Raw genomic sequence first — 12,717 nt, 5'->3', positions numbered from 1 at the left:
GTAGGTCTGTGTCCACACTGACAGTACCTGCTGTGGAGGATGTGGGTCCAAGTCCACACTGCCAGGACTCGGTGTGGAGGATGTAGGTCTGTGTCCACACTGCCAGGACCCTCTGTGGAGAATGTGGGTCCAAGTCCACACTGACAGGACCCGCTGGGAGGATGTGGGGCCAAGTCCACACTGCCAGGACCCGGTGTGGAGAATGTGGGTCTCTGTCCACACTGCCAGGACCCGCTGTGGAAGATGTAGGTCTGTGTCCACACTGACAGTACCTGCTGTGGAGGATGTGGGGCCAAGTCCACACTGCCAGGACCCGCTGTGGAGAATGTGGGTCTGTGTCCACACTGCCAGGACCCGCTGTGGAGAATGTGGGTCTGTGTCCACACTGCCAGGACCCGGTGTGGAGAATGTGGGTCTGTGTCCACACTGCCAGGACCCGCTGTAGAGAATGTGGGTCTGTGTCCACACTGCCAGGACCCGCTGTGGAGAATGTGGGTCTGTGTCCACACTGCCAGGAACCGCTGTGGAGAATGTGGTCTGTGTCCACACTGACAGTACCTGCTGTGGAGGATGTGGGTCCAAGTCCACATTAATAGGACCTGCTGTGGAGGATGTGGGTCTGTGTGCTCTATGACAGTACCCACTGTGGAGGATGTGGGGCTGCCTGCATGCCAACAAGAGCCTGGCCTCCTCAGGACCAGGTGCAGGAGGAGAAGGTGAGGAGAAGCCATCTGAGTGGGGACTGCTGTGGGCATGCGTGCTCGCAGGGCCCTGTGGAGGAAGGGCACACTGTGTGGATGGTGGGGCTTCAGTGGCTTTGTGTGTGGTGATGTGGCCTCCCGTGGGGCTGTGCGTGGGGCTGTGGTGTGCCCCCTTTCTGGGCTCAGATGCTACCTGGTCCCACAACTGTGCTTGTGCACCCACAGATTCAGTTACTGGGGCTCCTCACTCTGCACTCAGGGAGTGGCCACCCACCTCCATGCTCGTGCTCCCCCTGCCTTGGCCCCGTGGGTCTTTCCCGCATCCATATCCCCAGCAGGGTTGGTCCAGAGTCTGGGAGTTCAGGAGTGGCAGCTTCCCATGAGTCTCTTGCTAACATGTGGTCTCCTGCAAGGGTGAGTGGCCTGTCCATGGTGGGTGACCTGGATCCGGGAGGGCTCTGCCTCCATCCTGAAGTCTGAGGTCCTCTCTGCTTCTGTGATGTGGTGCCAACATGGATGTTTGGAAGACGTGTTTCCTCTGCGGTGATTTCAAAGTGCAGTTCACTTGTTATAGCAGCAGAAATATGCTATATCTCCACACTCAGACTCCCCATCTGTCATTTCTTTACCACGTTTGCCACTTCACATGGGCTACTTTGGTGTGTTTTACCTCAGACAGGGACACTGTCCTGCGGAACCACCACGTAACCCCAGGTGAGGAAATCATGATGGTTTCCACATCTGAACCCACACCACAGACCCACTTCAGCTGTTGCCACCTGCCCCACTGTCTGAGATTTCTTTTTCTGTTCTGATCTGGTTTTCTTTTTCTGGAACTGCTCCTGAGACTTTCCCCTGTTTGCACAACCCTGATGGATTTTTTAAAAAAAGATTTTATTTATTTATTTGATAGACAGAGATTACAAGTAGTCAGAGAGGCAGGCAGAGAGAGAGGGAAGCAGGCTCCCTGCTGAGCAGAGAGCCTGATGCGGGGCTCGATCCCAGGACCCTGAGATCATGACCTGAGCGGAAGGCAGAGGTTTTAACCCACTGAACCACCCAGGCGCCCTGACCCTGATGGATTTAAGGAGTACAGATGGTTCCAGTCTGAGTGGTATTTCCATATGGCTTTTGTCACTAGGGCTGTTTTCAGTGTCCATCCATGTTGTGACATACACCAGTCCTTCATTTTTTTCACTGTGACTAAACATAACAACATTGACCACTTCAAACATTTCCAGTACACAGTTCTCTGGCCTTAGCTGAGTTCCCATGATTGTACATCATTCTCCAGAACTTTTTCATTCTCCCCAAGGGAAACTGTATGCACGAAATACCAACTCCCCATTGCCCTTTCCCCTCAGCCCCTGCAGCCACATCCAACTTTATGTCTCCAGATACCTCATCCAAGTGGAATCATACAGTATTTGTCTTAATGTGAAAACCAGCATCCTGTCCTTGTTCCTGATTTCAGAGTAGAGCTGGCAATTTTCATACTTGAGCATGGTGTTTGCCATAGATTTATTGAAAAAATTACCCCCTTTTCCCTCTTTCATGAGTGTTTATAACAGCTACAGACATCAGATTTTGGTTAGAATATTTTCTGCATCAATTAATATGACCACATGTTTTTACTTAAAAATTCATGGTGGGGGATAACATTGCTTGGTTTCATCATATTGAACAACCTTTGAGATGTTTGTGAAGAGAAACTTACTTATGGGGCACAATATATATGTTTTAAAGATTTTATTTATTTATTTGACAGACAGAGATCACAAGTAGGCAGAGAGGCAGGCAGAGAGAGAGGGGGAGGCAAGTTCCCTGCCGAGCAGAGAGCCCGATGCAGGGCTCGATCCCAGGATCCTGGGATCATGACCTGAGCCGAAGGCAGAGGCTTTAACCCACTGAGCCACCCAGGCACCCCCTGGAGCTGTTCTTGATGATGGCTTAGAAGCCCTTCATAGTGGGACATAGGATCACCTCCTACATCTTCCGACAAGCTTGCTGGGAGGCCTGTGTGCCCCTCTGGGAGGGCTGGAGGGTGGTGGTCCTCAAGGTCTGCAATGCCCCACACTGGCAGGATGTGTCCACACAGCACACGTCAGTGGTCAGCTGCTTCTGTGAGCAGCACTTCCTATGCGAGGTGGATGACTTGGTAGGCAGATGTAGACCTGAAGTTCTGTGACGACATTGGTGTAGAGATCCTGTCCCACCTCTTTGACACCCTGTACCCCAGTTTCTACCAAGCATCATGCAAGGACTTCAGCTATGAGTGCCAGCTGCAGTGCCAGGCCCACATCCCTAGGAATCAGGGCAACATTTACTACATGGGGGGCTTTTTTGGGGTATCAGTGGTGGAGGTTCACTGACTGACCTTGGCCTGTCTCCGTGCAATGGGGGTTGACCTGGCCAATGGGATGGAGGCCATGTGGCATGATGAGAGCCACCTGAACATTTATCTGCTGGACCACAAATTCACCAAGATGTTATCCCTGGATGACCCATGGGGCCCACGGATGCTGGGCTGTCCCAGCATCTTGGACCTGTGAAGGACCTGTGGGGCCCGTGGGTGCTAGGATACCCTCCCACCCCCATTCCCCATCATGAAGAAGATGAGATTCATGGCCATGCCCAAGAATCACCAGGACACCAGGAATGTGTGAGGGGCTGCCCCCATCTCCATCGGGGGTGCTTTCAGTGAAGCCTTCAGAGAAATTTCCTTCTTTCCCCTTGAGGGAGACTGTGAAGTCCAGACATCCAGAGCCCCCAGTGACACCTGCACATGGGAGGCCTGCCTGGGGACACAAGTTCCTCTCTTTGTGGTCACTACATTTGGATAACTTCTGGGTCATTTGCAGCTGTGACTGGCTCCATTTTTATGTCAGATGTTTTTCTGTGTCAATGTGGAGCAACTGTCTTTAAAAAGAACAATTGAGGAAAAAGTGGTCTCCTGGTTCTAAACAGACAAAGGTTGGTGGGATTGGGACAGGCCCCAGATGGGTCTTCCCTCCCAGTCCCCTCACCTCACCATGGCCATGGGGGTTCAGGGTGAGCGGTACTCTGAGTCACCTGTCAGGCCCCCAATCCCCTTACCACAAGAGGCTTTGGTGTGGGCGCTAGCTCGGCCCCCAGGAGCATGGAGTCTTCTGGGTTATATGTGGTTCCTGCCTTGGTTTTATTTTTCATTTTTTTAAAAGATTTTATTTATTTATTAGACAGACAGAGATCACAAGTAGACAGAGAGGCAGGCAGAGAGAGAGGGCCAAGCAGAGAGCCTGATGCGGGGCTCGATCCCAGGACCCTGGGATCATGACCTGAGCCGAAGGCAGAGGCTTTAACCCACTGAGCCACCCAGGCGCCCCCCTGCCTTGGTTTTAAAAGGCTATTTCTGTGCTGGTGTTTGTGAAATGTGGGCACTGGCTCTGTCTGGATGTGCATCTTGTCGGGTTTCCTCGCTGCCCACCGGTGGGTCTGTACTCGTACCCTCACTGCCTTCATGTGTCCCAACAAGCATTCACTGAGTGCCTTCTGTGAGAGTGAGAGCTAAGATACAGGATTCCTGCTCCAGGGCCCTCCTGGGGCTCACGGTAGCCCTGTCCTCCTGACTCACTTCTTTCCTATTGTGGCGTAACAGATGTACAACTGATACCATTAAGCATGTCTCAGGGTCAATTTAGTGGCAATAAGTACATTCGCTGTTCTGCACCTGCCACCTCCATCCATTGCTACAAGCTTGTCATCATCCCACACTGGACCTCTACTTACCCTAACCCTAACCCTAACCCTCCACTTCCCCTCCCCAGCCCCAGAACCCAGCAGCTCTTCTACCTCTATGAAATCAGAGCGTTCTCTGCCCCTCACAAGTGGGGTCCCCCAGTCTCAGTTGTTTAGGGGCTGGCTTATTTCATGTAGCACAATGGCCTAAAAGTCTGTCCCCATGAGCCTGGACCTGACCCACTTTATTCCCTAAGGAGTGATTCAGCGTTTTCCTGTCTAAGCCGAGCCTGCTCAGTCCCCTCTGCTCCCCTCATCTTCCTCCTCAGCCTGAAGATGATCCCAATCACTCTGCAGCTTTGAAGACCTGTTCAGTCCAGATGTCAGGAACATACCCCTGGGGTCTTGGGCTTCACCTACCCCATCTGTCCACGTCAGGTGCCTGCAAAGGCCATCCAGACAAGCTTGTGCTGAGCCTGAGGAGGGGGCCTGTGTGGACACCCCAGCTGCAGACACTTCTGTCCGCTGATGCCCCATCAACACACCCCAGTGCACCTGCAGCTGCGGGAGTGCCTGCCCCCTCCTGTCTATGGAGGGCCCTTTCCTGGTCCAGTGGTGCCTCCTCCCCCATCACTGGAAGCCTGCAGCCCGGGAGCATGGATACCCCGAGTTCCTCCAGCTGCTGGGGGAGCACCTCCCCCCTCATTTCTGTGGAGGGCTCTTTTTCCTGCACCAGCCGTGCCCCTCGTCTGCCAGTCACCACCAGCCTGCAGCCTGGGAAAGTTCCTCCAGTCCTGGGGACAGAATCAGAGTGGGTGGGATATGGCCTCCCAACAGGCTTGAGTGCCAGGCCCCCACAGTGCTCACTCTCCTCCTGTGGGCTCACTGTGTCAAGTCCTACCTCAGGATCCTGGGCCAAAGTCCTCCTCTGCTCGAGGACCGTCCTTGGCCCAGGCTCCACATGCTGGGACTAGGAAAAGGTCATGTGGACCTTCTGGAGTTGTGTTTCCATGCCCATGATAAGGGCGCAGTCTGGCCTCACAGACCATCAGAGGAGACCCAGCACAGGAAGATGGAGGCCACCGCAGGGGAGATGCCAAGTGACCCCAGAGGGAGCACACAGGCCTTGCACAAAACACTGAGCTCATGGGACCCCACATGGATGCAGGCACCAGGCCACAGGGCATGGGAAGTCCAGGCGGGGGAGGCTCTGGAGGGGGTGGGGGGCGGGGAGTCCGTGGAAGGGTCACAGAAGAGGCAGGAGACAAGGAAGATGACAGGACAGAGCTTCCCCAGGAGATAGATGGAAGAGTCAGAGGGTCACAGAGACCCTTGGGAAAACTCAGAGGCCCTGGGGATGTCATTTGTTCAGAAAAGTTGTGTCCCAAACCCCCAGTCAACACTGGATGATTTACTCTTTGCTGGTTCTGGGAATCCTGGGAATCAACGTGTATGGGCCATTAGAACTCACATTGCATGAACTCTAGGAAATATTTACTTTTTGTCACTTTTCAGGACTAGATTCTTCTAGAGGAAGTGCTAAGCGTGGGTCTCTCCATTCTTTTCTTTGTGCAACTGGCCTGTGTTCAGGAGCAGATTCCTGGTGCTCATCACCACAGTTAGCCCTGATAACTGCCCTCTGTCACCTTCAACAGTGGACATAACTGCACAGGTTGGGGAGCGCTCACTGATGAAGCCCCAGTGCTCAGTACAGAGCAGGGACCCCAGATCCTCTGCTGAATGAAGGAGGGCATAAGGAAGGATAGGAGTGAGGGAAAGAGAGAGGGAAGGGGGTACAGGGAAGGAAGGGAGGGAATGAATGATGGAGTGAATAAATGAGTTAGGGAAGGATGGACTGGAATCACAGAAGTTGGTCCACACATCAGGAGGCATTTTTTGGGGCGAGTCCCGAGGGCATCACAGGCCAGGCCCTGGATGGAAGCTCAGGGCATGTCCAACTGTCCTCCCAGGCTGACCTTCTTTCTCCTTGGTGCTTTGTCACCCTGGATACTCTCCACCTCCTCAAACACTTCTGAATGTTCCCAGAAGCAGGGTGGCAGGAGGGGGGTCTCTGGAGGTGTTTCCTGGGTCCTGTGCCCAGACCACCCTGGGATAGTAGCTACAGGACATTGTATCATGAGGACTGGGAAGGTGGATCCCATCCATCTCCTTGGGCATCAGTGTTGTTCCATTCCCTGCTGGCCCCACCACTGCTGTGCTGGATACTCCTGAAAACACACCTGTGAAAAACCATGATAGAGTTTCTGGGGCTGAGTCTGAGGACGAGAACTGCTAGGTGATGGGTGCACCTGTGGCCTGGGATGGGTGCTGCTCACTGTTCTCCCAGACAGGGTTGTCAGTCTCCCTTCTCTCCAGGGGACCTGCACTGGACCTCTTCTTCCTCACATTCTCCCCAGGGCTGCTGCTCCACAGACCAGTCACCTGCTAGTCTGAGGGTGACCTTCCCTCCCTCCATAGTGTTCCCTTTGTTTGAGTCCTTCCCCGGGAGCTCCTGCATCTCTGACACATACTCCCTATGCCTATCCTCCCCCTTGAATTTGCACGTATTTGGTTTCTGTCCCTGTGGGACCCCATGACTTGGAGCATGGTCTGGAGCAGATTTATGGGAAACCTTTCTCTGGCCTTGCATTGTGAGCAATGCTCTTGGCATCTGTGGTGTGTCTTCCATCTTTCTGCTTTTCCTTGGTTTCTGTGGGCCACAGGAGGAACTAGCTGTGCCCTGTCTGGGGTCAGGCTGTGGTTTCCCAGCAGGAACAGGGGTCTCAGCCCTGAGATTGTGCTCATAATTCCTAAAGGGGCCCCTATGATTATATCTTATCTGTAACCCATTGGGCATTTCAACATCAAATAAGGGAAATTCTATTTCAAACAGAAAAAAAAATGAGTGCACTCTAAAAACAGGTGGGCAGAAACAAAGGCACCTATTGAGTGATTGCACTTACAGAAACCTCCAGAATAGGTGAAGGAACAGAGAGGCAAAGCAGCTTAGGGGTTGCAAGGGGCTGGGCTGGGGGAGCAATGGGCAGGGAGGGCTTGGGCTCAGGGTCCCCTTTGGGGAAGGAGATGGTCCGCAGTGAAGTTCTGTGGTGTGGTGCACAGTGCTGGGATGAACTTCATGCTCATGACGTGTTCAAGTGAAAACAAGTAATTTTATTTAAAATAAATAACAGACAGTGTACAGAACTAGGAAACCTAGTATAACAGTTACTATGTACCAGAGAGAAAGAACACAGGGGGAGGGGATGAAACATTCTGGTGGGACTTCGGGGTCTGGGGATGAAATTGAGAGTAATTGTACAGGGAGCTCTCCCTGCAGAGCAGTGGATGTGTCTCTGGGAGCTGTCCAGGAGCAGGAGTAGGGGCAGGGCTTGGGATAGGGGCCAAGACAGATGCAAGAGCAGGGACAGGGCCGGGGCAAGGGGAGGGACAGGGTCAGCAGTAGTTTCCAGTGCAGGATCCAGAGAAGGAGCTGGGTAAGAGACAGGAACGGGAACACAGGCAAGGGCAGGGAAAAGGATGGGAGCAAGGGGTAGAACCTGGGTCTGGGGCAGGGACAGGGGCCCAGGCAGGGGCCAGGGAAAGAGCAGAAGCAGGGACAGGGACTGGGTCAGGGGCAGGAATAGGGGCATAGGCAGGGGCAGTGGCCCTGGCAGGGACAGGGAAAGGGACAGAGACCTTGGCAGGGTCAAGGGAAGGGGAAGGGGCGGGGGTAGGGGAAAGCACAGCTGCAGCTGAGATTGTGGCAGGAACAAGAGCACAGTCAGGGGTAGGGGAAGGAGCAGAAGCAGGGGCAGGAGATCAGTCTGGGATAGGAACAGGGGCACAGGCGGGTCAGGGGAACAGATGGATGGGGACAGTGGAAGGGGAAGAAGAAGGGGTAGGGTCTGGGTCTGCAGCAGGAACAGACAAGGGAAGGGAAAGCCATCCTGGCAGGATCAGGGGAAGGGGCATGAGGAGGGGTAGGACCTGAGTCTGGGGCAGGTGCAGGGGAAGGGGCAGAAGCAGGAGCTGTGACAAGTGCAGTGATGATGGCTGATGCAGGGTCAAGGGCAGTAGCTGGGTCTGGGACAGGAATGGGGGCACAGGGAGGGACCAGAGAATGGGCAGGATCAAGGGAGGAGCTGGGGCAGGGACAAGAACAGGAGGATAGGCAGGGGCAGGGGAAGTGGGAGCAGCTCTGGCAGGGGCAGGGGCAAGAGAAGGGGGAGTGGTGGGAGCAGAGGCGGGGGCAGGAGCAGGTGCCAGCTCTTCCTGGACAGCATCAGCCTCTTCCTGGTCAGGTGCCTTGTCACCTGCTGGGTCCTGGTCTTCTGCTGAAGTCTCTCCAGGCACCATCTCCGCCTCCCTTGCTGCTGAAGTTGCGGCTGGGTCTCGCTCCTCAGCTGGAGCATCTGTGAGAGGAAAAAAGAACTCACCCGTGTGCCTGCCTCTCCCTGCGACTTTGCAGAGATAAAGCACAGCCCAGGGCCTCCCAGAGAAGCCACAGCCAGGAACAAACCCTCAACGTGAAGTCTTCCTGACTCCAGCCCACCCCCTGGGTGCTCTGAGCCCAGTCCTTGCTCTTGTCCCCACACCCGCCTCTGGTGGTTCCTCCCTGGAGAACCCAGCACTGACCCATCCCCACACACCCCCAGGCACCCAGCCCCAGCCTTCTTACCATTAGACTCGGCCTCCAGGGGCTCCAGGTCGAGAATTGCTGTGCAATGTAGTACCACAGGGGCCAGTGGTCTGGGAGGTGTTGGAGGCCATCCAGGAATGGGGACTCCTGTGTCAGGGATGAGCATGTCTCTCCCAGATTCCTCTCATCATCTCTGGTCTTCTGCAAAGACATGAACAGTAGCTAGCACAGAGGCATCAGAGCCCTGCCCAGTCCCTCTACTGCTCCCAGATGAGACCCTGACCTGTGCATGCACAGCTCTGCACTAGGTACAGTGACCTATCCCTGCAGGGCTCTTTGGATAAACCCTGGGCAGAAGGGCACAGCACCTCACACCCTGTCCCACCCAGCCAGCCTTGACCTGACTGTGAATATGACCCTCCCACCAGGCATCTGACCCATCATCAGCCTGCTCCTGCTCGGGCATCCCCAGCCTACATGAGCCCTCTTCACACACACACACGCACGGAGGACAACTGGGCTACACAGGTCCATTAAGGGTGTGGGGCTGGCCAACTCTGAGCCTTCCAGTGTCAGCTTCTGGCTCTTCTTGCCAAGTGGCCAGAGGCTTTGGGCAGCCCCCGGACACAACATCCCAGCAAAGGAAAGTGTTTGCAGGGCACGTGTTCCTGGGTCTGCAGCCTCTGGACTTTGTTATGCAACAGGAGAACATATTGTTCCTTTGAGGATCTCCAAAGAAATGACCTGGGCAGGGGGCTGTCTCTGGAATGTGGGTGCCTGGTTACATGTGTTCCAAATTCTGTTGGGCTGTGTCATCAGGGAAATGAGGTCACCACTGCCTGGGGACCCCTTCCCCAGCTTCCTCCTCACACCAGAGCCCCCTGAGGGACCCCTTCCCCAGCTGCTCAATGCTCACCCTCCACCCCATGCCCTGTCTATAAAGTGACACCCACATAGCCCACCCACAGCTTCTGGGAGGCCTGGGTGCAGCTGGTGTCCCTGCTGTGAGGACACAGATCTGGGTTCAGACCGGGCTCCTGCTCGTGCCCAGGACTGTGACCCTGGACAGACTCTGTGCCTCTCAGGGCCTCCCCAGGCTCCCTGTCTGTACATTGGAGTGTGCTGCCTTCTACTTCTAGGGATGCCATCAGGGGTAGGACCTCTACATACGTTCCATACCTGCTATCACAGGAGGCTGGTGCGCACACGTGGCAATGCAAGGGTGAACCAGGGGCTGGGTGGGGCATGGAACACAGCCCAAAGGGTCCTGGATCTGCTCTGGGGTCCAGGCAAAGCCACCCTCCTCCTGCCTGTGTCCCAGGCCCCATGGGATGTTGAAATGAACAGACTCTGACCTTGTCCCTTGGTGACACAGACTTCCAGGGCTCCCTTTAGGTTTAGGTTCTAGGGCCTCACATGTGCCCACATGCAGAGCAGTCCCCACAGTGGTTCCCAAGCATTTCTGAATCCTGGTAACACATCCCTGCAGAGTCCCCCCAGGGTGGATGGCCTGTGTAACTGAGAATGGGGAAAAATGATGGGATGCCATTTCCAAGCTAATGGAGGAAATTCTGTGACTTCTCCTGGTTCCCTCTCTCCTGTGTTCAGTGTCTCTGTCTCTGTTTCAGTGTTTGTCTCTGTCTCTGTTTTTGTGTGTCTCACAGGAGCAGGACTGTGGGCTCCAGGGGCGTTGTGAGAAACCTCAGAAGCCTCCCTTCTTCCCATTTCCCTCTCCTGTCTTGGTGCTTGGTTTCTTCCTGAGGCCTTCTCACCCTCCAAATGGGGACCCTGAGGCTGCAACTAGGAGGGTCCTGACATTGGTCCCTAGGCCAGTGGTCCAGTGCTCTGCCACATTCTGCTAACCCAGGTCCTCAGCCTCCAGGTCCCTAGACCAGTGGTCCTCAGCCTCCAGGTCCCTAGACCCAGGTCCTCAGCCTCCAGGTCCCTAGACCAGTGGTCCAGTGCTATGCCACATTCTGCAAACCCAGGTCCAAGCCCCCAGGCTGTCCTCTGCTCAGAAGGACCTTGAGGGAGTACAGAGCATTTTCCCAGGGGAGCACAGTGGGTTAGGGATGGAGATCCAAGGCCAAAAGGCTCTTCTACATGCCCCTGGGAGCCTAGGGACAACCTGTCTCTATGGCCTAATTGACAGAAGAGTAAGCAGAGGCCTCTTGTGTTTTAGTCCTGTCCAGACTAGGGGTATTTCTTGCTAATTCCGGTAGTCCAGGGTTGTGATGGACCCCAGACCTCAGACCCTGTCCTCACCCAGTGCCCTGGCAACCCCCCTGGGCATCTTAGGGACCTCTTACCATCATCCTGGTCTGTCTTCCATCTTCATGATATGCATCTGGGTTCTTGCCAAGAGTCCTGATGCTCCTGCCCCTATGGCCCAGCTGTCTCCAACCTCTTTTTTCTTTCCCCCTTGTCATCCACCTCATTCCCAGGGTGTCCTCCCCTTCTCTCCCCAAGCATCCAGAGTGGTTGACTGTTGTGTGTGTGTGTGTGTGTGTGTGTGTGTGTGTGTGTGTGTGTAAGCAGGTATGCCTCAACCTGTCTGGGGATGCCCAAGGTCATGTCCCCAAATGGGACAGGTTGGGTAGCTTTCCCTGAGGATCTGAGGGGCTCTCACCCCCCAAAGCAAACCTCATGGGAGGGTTGGGGCTGGCCTAGGACTGGAGGGCAGTCCTGCTCCCTGGACTCTGTAACCCTCATTTGTCCTAGGCCAGTCCCTGCCTCTCTTGACCCCAGGTTCCCAACTGTCCCTGAGGGTTGGGCATGGAAATGCTTGAACTTGCCTGTTCCTCAAGAGGTAGGTAGATTAGAGATGTGTCTGCACACAGGTCTCTCTCCTGAGAGAGCCAGGTGTGTACAGGAGACCTGCACACAGCACCTGTACCATGATCAAGCCTTGCAGTGGATGTGTACGAGACCCATGACTCTGCACCTGACTGGTTCCCCATGTTCCCTCACCCCTGCCAAGTGCTCTGTGGCCCCAAAGTCTGCTGAGCCCCAGAACCATGCCTACCCAAGGAAGCAAGGCTCAGGGTGCAAGGCCAGGTGGGTTGGACATCTAGGGATGCAAAAGTAACTGAATACCCCCACCCAGCTGGCCTGGAATTCAGACTCCCTACCAGGGTCTCTTTAAGTGCAGGGTTGGGCCAGAGGACCTGGAGGCAGCAGTGGAGGCTGACTCAGAGCACAGAGAAGATCAGTCCTTCCTTCCCTTTCTCCTCTCCTTCTGCTTGTCTTCCTGGTAGTACCCTGGGACAGAGGTCCAGCCTGCCCTGGATGCAGCCCTGGGTAGAGTCAGAGGGGTGGGAAGGAGGACAGGGAGAAGGACCCACCAACAGGTGCCCAAGTGTGAGGGTGTTGTTACTATAATGGGGGACTGTGTGTACATTCAGGGATTTCAGTCTTTTTCAGACATAAACAGTGGCCCCAGAACTCGGCCCCTGCCTATCCTTCATCCTCCATGAGGGCCTGCATTTCCCCCAGCCCAGTCCTTGTCTGCAGCCAGCCCTCCCTCCAGCCCCAGGAAATCCAGCTGCTCTGGGGGGTGCACACTCATTACAAGCTGGAGCTGAGCTAGTTTCAGGGCCTGGTTTTGGGTCCTGGAGACCCAGAGTGAGGAGAGATGGTGTGAGGCAGGAGCAGGGAGAG

At 55.0% G+C, this 12,717-nt stretch overlaps 1 pseudogene; it reads left to right on the top strand.

Moving 5' to 3' along the window:
* The first annotated feature begins 668 nt into the window (after nucleotides 1–668).
* LOC123938351 lies at nucleotides 669–3,253 on the top strand (annotated as a pseudogene).
* Nucleotides 3,254–12,717: the final 9,464 nt, after the last annotated feature.

This window comes from Meles meles, chromosome 3 (assembly GCF_922984935.1).
Source record: "Meles meles chromosome 3, mMelMel3.1 paternal haplotype, whole genome shotgun sequence".
NCBI classification, from domain to species: domain Eukaryota; kingdom Metazoa; phylum Chordata; class Mammalia; order Carnivora; family Mustelidae; genus Meles; species Meles meles.
Note: the sequence above shows the minus strand (reverse complement) of the source record. Positions and strands in the feature narration are given on the sequence as shown.